General features: G+C 33.8%; 1 long non-coding RNA gene across 1 annotated transcript in view; it reads right to left on the bottom strand.

Moving 5' to 3' along the window:
* Nucleotides 1–282: 282 nt before the first annotated feature.
* Nucleotides 283–8,368, bottom strand: part of LOC140713077 (uncharacterized) — a 28,450-nt gene continuing 20,364 nt past the window's right edge. Inside the window, exon 4 of the long non-coding RNA XR_012094936.1 lies at nucleotides 283–3,951. This is a non-coding gene — a long non-coding RNA (uncharacterized lncRNA). The remainder of the gene's footprint in view (nucleotides 3,952–8,368) is intronic.

Raw genomic sequence — 8,368 nt, 5'->3', positions numbered from 1 at the left:
ATGGAAAAGATAGCTTGTGAATTTTCATTGTTTCTGTTTTTCAAGACTCTCATCAGTCCTGAACTCAGTGTTCCCCTTGCAGATAATTTTATGATAAGAAGGATCTTTAATATCCAGCAGATAAAAATAATGGGAAGTAAGACAGGTTGGGATTTATGGCATTTTAGCTCTTTAACCTATCTCTGTATTTTCTTACCTATGCGTTAGGATCCATACTTCTTAATGTGCTTTTCACAAAACACTTTGAGAATATCGTGTCAATGATTTATAGTACATAAATGATTCTTTTACATTTATACATTTTATTCTAAGTTATGCCCAAGCACTAACCATCAAGTCAAAACAAATTATTATAAGTACAATAAATTATGTTTTAAATCATAGTTATTTTCCTTTAGCATAAAGGAAAATAAACAAAATAGGAAGATCAGCATTTACTTTATAATGGACAGAATGTATTTGACCTTTTTAGGAAGAGCAGGGAAATTTTCAGGGATTGAATGCCATTACTGCCTTGTGAGTTTAATTTTGTCCACTCATCTGAGGCCTGAAAGTTGTATCAATATGCCATGCTCAGGAAACTATGAAGTTAGCTATTGCTAGATCTCAGATTTTGTGTAGAGCAGTTGTTAGTTATGAAATGTGAGAGAAAGGCTGACAACAATCTGAATGTTATATGAGAATGGGTTGAATTTTTTCTATAGGTATTAGAGATGCCTAAATATGTTATTTCCATGGGGTTCCCCTAAACATATTTGTATTTCAGAAACTTTACTCATGCATCAATATATAAGTTGCATGTTGAGAGGGTAAGAATTAGAATCTGCAGGTCCATCTGAAGTCTATTCCAGAATTTTAGATGAGATATACTAAGGAGAGAAGCAGTGGATATGAAGAGGAGGCATAGATTGGAGACATATGTAGGAGATGTAACTGAAATATCTGAGTTATTTTTCACTGGGAATGGAGGGGACAGTGGTGGGGTGACAGAGTGAGTGCAGTGCCATCTACCCCCACAGGAAGTACGAAGGAGCCCTGTGTTTAGGTGAAAGAAGAATGGCATTATGTTTGTCACATGTCGCACTTGACATTGCTATTGGAAATATACAACAGAAAGTTGATGTTCTGGGTAAATAAGTCTGGATCAGAAATGTGCTTAGGAGATTAATTTTTTAAATGTGGCATTTGATTCCTTGATTTTATGTGTGGTCACCAGCGGAATGTATAGAATGAGAAGAGAAAATATGGAGAAAACATGTCTCAAGTAACAGAGAGAAAGAGGAGAGACAATGTGGAAGACTCAGACAAGCTTTGGAAATGCCTTCTAGTAACAGAGATCCACAGTGTAAATGCCTCCCAGGGAGACCTATGTGATGAAAGCTAAAATGGAATCTGTATAAGTGGCAAAGGGAAATCACAAGTGTTGATGGGAAGAAGAGTGTCAGTGCAATGACTGGGCCAGACACCTGGCAGTGTTGGTTGGAGGAGAGAGAAATGAGAGAATAGATAATTATTTCAAGAGAATAGTTTTGAGGGAAAGAACAAAGCAAGTTATTGTTATGTAGTTAGAAAGCTAGGCAGCTTCAAAAAGCATTATTATTATTTTAAATAAGAAAGACTTAAGCTTGGATATATATGAAGGAAAGAAACTGGCAGAGAAATGGTCTGAACCACGTTAGTATCATAGACACAGCAAGGGCGTGAGGACTTAGAAGGAGATGGGAGCTAAAGCCTGGGTGAAAGGATGTTAACAAAAAAAAAAAAAAAAAAAAAAAGGCAGGAAGAGGAGAAGGTAGAATGGGTATTGAAATAGGTAAGTGTGCTAGCGGGACATTTAAGATAGAAACTATTATTACCTTAATTGATTCTACAGATAGAAGCAAAAAAGAAAAACAGTAGTACAAAAACACCAATTCAAAAATGGACTATAAACCTAAATTTAAATATTAAAACTTTAAAAATTCTAGAAGAAAATGTAAGAGAAGAATTTGGACCTTCAGTTAGGCAAAGATTTTTCCAAATGCAATAGCAAATGATCCATAAAATAATAAATTGATAAATTGGCTTAATTAAAATGAAAAATGTCTATTCTATAAAAGTCTCTAGTGAGAGAATAAAAAGACAGACTGAGTGTATTTTCAAGGGATTTATTTGATTAAGGACTTGTGTTCAGAAAATACTTAAAGACTCCAAAACTCAGTAATAAGAAAACAACTCAAAAAAGAATGCAAAAAAGATGCACTTTGGTATATAAGCAACGGAAAGATGACCATCAACACCACTGTCATAATACAATGCAAATTTAAAAAGCACAATGGGATACTGTTATATACCTATTAGAACATTTATATTAAAAAAGATGGACCATACTAGTTTTAGGCAAAGATATGGAACAACTGGAATTCTCAAAGACTGCTGGTGGGAATGTAAAATGGTACAATTTTGGAAAATAGTTCAGCAGTTTCTTAAAGAGCTGAACATACTTCTATCATATGACCCAGCCATTCCAACCTTGTATATTTACCCAAGATCAAAGAAAGCACATGTCTATAAAAGACTTGTAAATAAATGTCCATAGAAGCTTGATTTGTAATAGTTTAACCAGAAAACAACCTAAACGTCCAGTAACAAATAAATGGAAGAACAAATGGTGATATATCCATTCAACCAAGTATTACTCAGTAATAAAAAGGAATGAATTATTGATAACAGTCCAACATGGATGGATCTCAGATAACTGATACTGAATGAAATAAGCCAGACCAAAAGAGTACATTTATATAAAATTCCAGAAAATGCAATCTAATCTGTAGTGACAGAAGACTAGTCAGTGACTGCATGGTATGATAGTTTGCTAGGGCTGTTCTAAGAAAGTACCACAGACTGATGGTTTAAACAATAGATATTTTCTCTCAGTTTCAGAGGCTAGAAGTCTGAAATCAGGTGTTGGTGGGTTAATTTCATTCTGAGATTTATTTCATTGGCTTGCAGATGGCTGCCTTCTCTGTTTGTACCTCATGTGGTCTTCTCTATGTGTAAATATACCCTAGTATCTCTTTGTGTGTCTTAATTTTCTTTTCTCATAGGAACAACAGTGAGATCAGATTAGGGCTCATCCTAACAGCCTCTTTGTAGTTTAATCTCCTCTTTGAAGGCCTGTCTCCAAACACAGTCATGTTTTGAGGTGCTAGGGATTAGGACTTCAACACATAAAATGGGAAGGAAGAGGATGGGCAGTGCACAGTTTAGCCCATACCACCTAGTGATGGCAGGTAGGAAGAGGGATTACACAGGGACAGAAGAAAATTTGGGGGGCTGATGGAGATGTTAATTGTCTTGGTTGTAGATGATAAGTTCCTAGGGGCATAGATATGCCAAAAATATTCAGATTGTACATATTAAATGCATGCGGTTTTTTAATGTGTAAATTATATCTCAATAGAGCTGTCAAAACATGTTAGAAGACCTGTGGATTGAGTTCTTAGGAAATCCCTGCAACAGGACAACTATAAATCTTATCAATACCATTTTAGAATAGCAGGATATATTTCAAGCCACACTCCAGATAACAGCTGTTTTTCAGTAACTTTTGTGGACAAATGTTGCTAGAAAATATAAATATATTTAGTAGAAAATATAAAAATCCTCTTCTGTAATTAGAAATCTCATAATCTGATTGTGAAGACATTGCATGATGTATGTGAAAGAGAAATGAGCTGTTTTGTTATAATTGGTTCAAAATACTTATTTTTTGTCCAATCAGTAAAACCAATCCCTAGAGCAATTTTCAGAAGAGACAAATTCCTAGGACAGGGCTCTGGCACCCACGGCTCCTGAGGTATAAGGACCAAACATGCAGGAAACCTCATTTAAATTCGAATTAAATTCCCAAAACATACGACTTCCTGAAGCAACTCACCCAGTCCAATCTGGGGACATGTCACATTTTCACTGCAATGGAAGACAAAAGGCAAGAATCAGTGAAAATAGACTTACCAAAATGTTCCAAATGAGGCTGAAATATTACTAAATGGTACTATAGCAAATTTTCTGAATGTCATTACTATGGGTTGACATGGTCCCAACTCAACAGATCACACAATTAAAAAGTATTGCTTAGTAATCTGTTGGGCGATTGTTTGTGGGGTCAACAGCAAAACAGAAGACTATTACTGAGAAACCTGATATTTTTTTCTTGACAATTTTGGTACAAAAATAAATGAAAGATAAGGGAGGGGCAGGAAGCACCCAATGCTAGATAATACATTTGTTTATCAGATTATTTAAGAAAGGGCACAGGGTTTGTTTTCCATTCTTTTCTCCATGTTAATTTAGTCTACCATTCTTCTCCATGTTAGTTAGTAGATGCTGTGTGTAGCTGACACTAGATGGTATTGTGCTCCTTCAATTCAACTTGCTTCCTGAGTAAGAAGCAATCTCTGTGTGTAATTGTGCCACACATGTATTCAACATGAGATCAGCACCTCCTAGAAAAAAATAGTACTTTGTTTATTAAATATGATTTAAGAAAATGTAAGAGTAGCCTCTTTTCTAGTTTTAAACATAAATGAATATTTTTGTGATGCTCCTGGCATGTGGCCTCAAATATTAATATTTGTATTTTCTAATGAAATGCTATTCAGAACATAAGAAAGAACAAATTTAATAGAGAAAATTAGAAAAAGAATTGTGCTATTGATACTATATTTAAAATGCTGCAGCAGCAGGTTAGTCTTTTTTTGAAAAGCTATATACCATGGAAAGACCAATTGCCTGTTTATAGTTTTTTCTTTTTAAACTTCAATGGCCTTTTCAAATCACAATTTTACTTTCCATAACGAATATCTAGCATTTAAGTGTAATGCTAAAATTTGAATACAAGACTGGCTGAATAGTTTTATTACTGGCAAGAATATTATTAATGATAAATTTTGCAACCATTTTATACCAGGAAATTAGTAGCACCAAAAGGATTAATCTCTAGCTTGGATATTTGGTACACGTGTTCCCTTGATCTGAAAAACTTGTCTCTTTCATTTCCACCTCAGAAAACGCCCTTATTGTGACTTTCTCAATAAACCCATCCAGACCTTCTGGTTTAAGTGAATCTCATTTGCTCCCATTGTACAAAATACATTTCTCACAGCACTTAGGGTAGCTTGCTATGTGATAATTATATTCATAAACATGCATCTCCTCTATAAACATACAAACATTTTAGAATTAGGGGGGATTGCTCATTTTGACTCATGTTCCTAATGTGGGGTAAAGAGTAATTTACTTATAAATATTTGTAAATTGCCTTTTTAAATTAAAAAGATACACAGAAATCTTGAATCAACCTCATATTTACTATATATGATTAACTTGACAGTATAAAAATTACTCTTCATTCTATATTCACAGGAAAGCATTTCTTCATGATGAGGGATCTGAGGTTTATTTCTACACCCTTCAATATATTCAAATTGTAACCTCTCAGAGGTCAGGATTATTTTGACTCTGTTTGAAAATCCTATATATTTTCATATTAAAATGTTTTATTTCATTTTGAACAGGTCTCTTTCAAAAGCAATTTTAAATGCCCATTTTCCAAGCGTTGCTAAGACAACTTATAAGAGATACAGTTAGGGAGCTAATTAAGTTTCAGGTATAAATTAGTTCAGGCAGCTAATGTCTGAAAGGAAAAGGGAGAGCAGGTCTACCTTTTCTAAAAGTACATAGTAGAGACAATTGCCCTTTTTGATAAAATGTTTTAGGGGAATCAGTTTCAGGAGGATGAGATCAATTCCACAGCCAGCTGCTATGATAACCAAAGTATTGAAATGTTAGGACAACTAGATGTTTTGAGTTAAGATTCCAGGAATACCTAATATTAATGTAAATTAAACACAAGTCACCAAAGTTTGCTGTAAAGGACCAGAGAGTAAATATTTTCGGATTTGTAGGCCATATGGTTTTGGTTACACTACTCAAATATGTCACTATTGCAAAATAGCCATAGATGATAAATAATTTAATAAGGTGTCCAGATCGGGCCCTTGGGCCATAGTTCGGTGACCTTGTTTAATAAAGTACAAATGAAGGGAAAATTGGAAATACTAGGAATACCAAAAGTCATTACAGTGACTATAGAGAACCACATTGTGAGAGTAAGAGCAGAGGTAGCCAAAAACTTGACTGTAAGTCAAGAAGTACTAAAGTGTCACAAATTGTGGGTAAGCAGCAAAGAAAAGTAATGAAGGAGTACAAAGTCCAATTCTTGAGTAATTAGTTGAACCTAATTTAAGCATAGTTGTAGAATAATATGGAAGAAAATTTTGTATCTTAGATTGCAAAGGGTTGGACACTGGTGATCTCTTGTAGACGTGACAGCTGTAAAAAGGACTCAGTGTATTGACCTGTGGACTGGGGAGGAACTGAGAACAGTTGCTTAAAGGTTAAAATAATTGTTGTGGCTTTTTGTTCCTTTTTTGTGACTTTCCTTAATGACATAGAAAGCTGAAAAGAATACAATAAAAAATAAAATAAAATAATCTTAGTCCCTCTGAGATGGTAATTTTGTTTTTAATCATGTAAGTGGTTATTTTATTCTTGGAAGATAAAGGTTTGAGTATAGAGCTGATAAGATAAAGTAAATATTAATTTTATATAAGTTCAGCATAATCTGTCTATTTTTAATTAAATGTTTATGTTTGAGAAAATTCAGCATTTTAGTCTTGAAAGTTTAATTTGAAATGTGTAATTGATATTAAACTAATGGGCCGGGCATGGTAGTTCACGCCTGTAATCTCAGCACTTTGGGAGACCAAGGTTGGTGGATCACTGGAGGTCAGGAGTTTGAGACCAGCCTGGCCAACATGGTGAAACCCCGTCTCTACTAAAAATTCAGAAATTAGCCGGGGATGGTGGTGCATGCCTATAATCCCAGCTATTTGTGAGGCTGAGGCAGGAGAATTGCTTGAACCCAGGAGGCAGAGATTGCAGTAAGCCAAGATTGTGCCACTGCACTCCAGCCTGGGTGACAGAGCGAGACTCTGTCTTAAAAAAACTATGATTTTAAATTAGACAATATGAGGAAAACCTGACTAAATGTATTCATTGTTTACATTTTCAAAATAAGTTGATTTACCATAAGTTTAATTTATTAGATTTATGTGATTTGATTAAGGGTTAATAAATATTTTGCTTCTTTGGGTTATATTCTGTCAAGCTTTCAAACTGCTTAAAAATAAAATAAAATATTTTAAATATAAAGTCAAAGTTTAAAATATTTAAGAAACAATCCAATGTTGTGAATGGAGTTAGACATTTAAGTAAATTTAGACTTTTTAGTTTGAGACAATCCAAATATTTTCTACAGAATAAGTAAAATCTTATTTTTAGATAGAAATAGGTAAATTTTAAATAATATAATAAGATTTGTAGATTGAAATATTAAGAAAAATAAGGTTTAGACAGTTCGTGACAAAAAAAAATTACTACTAATTTTAAAACAGAGGAAGTCTGCAGAGCTGCCATCTTTCCTAAAAACTTACATTGGCATCTAAGCACCGTAGAAAATTGGAATCCATGTATAGAATACATGTGGTGATGATGATGAAACTGATGAGCACTAACACTATTGAATCCTTACTTAGTGCTAAACATATAAGAAATAGAACCTCATTTAATTTTCCCAAAATTATTATGAGGTAGGTATTGCCATTATCTTTTCTATTTAGACAAGAAACAGGCTCAGGGTGTCTAAGTATTATGGCGAAAGTCACACAACTAGAAGGCGGAAACATTAGAGGGAATAAAGTGAAACCTTACAGAAAGAGCAAATGCCTACAACCTTTCACATTCTTTCTATAAAACTGTCTAGGAAATATTTAAGAAGTGGAATGTGGACTGTGCTTTCAAAAATGAGAGTAAAAGAAACTTTCTTTCCAAACATTCTAAAAGAGAATGGGATTTATAAACCTGAGTTTCACAAGCACTTAAAAAATTCTTTTGGTAATTGTTGGTTGTCAGAAGGAAAGTATCAGTTTAGATGCAGAAAAACACCTCTAATTTCCTGTAGAATATTCATATTTTTCTGATAATACTTTATAAATAGATTTGAAGTGAATTTTCATACATACACACATAATTCCACATACACTTAGAAGGCATATGTGTATGTATACGGTGTTATGCATGGTGTGTATTATGTGGTATATATGGGTGTACAAACACAATATTGGGAAAACAGTGTAAAATATCTCACAGTGGTTTTGCAGAACTGGTTAAAGGTCTATATTTAGTAGCTATGCAGTAACACTATTTATGTTGGCTTAATGCCACTGATGCTGTCCTGTTATTCCTTTTGGCATTAATAAAATTC

Source organism: Chlorocebus sabaeus, chromosome 12, assembly GCF_047675955.1.
Source record: "Chlorocebus sabaeus isolate Y175 chromosome 12, mChlSab1.0.hap1, whole genome shotgun sequence".
Lineage (NCBI taxonomy): Eukaryota > Metazoa > Chordata > Mammalia > Primates > Cercopithecidae > Chlorocebus > Chlorocebus sabaeus.
This window is presented reverse-complemented; position numbering and strand designations above follow the sequence as displayed.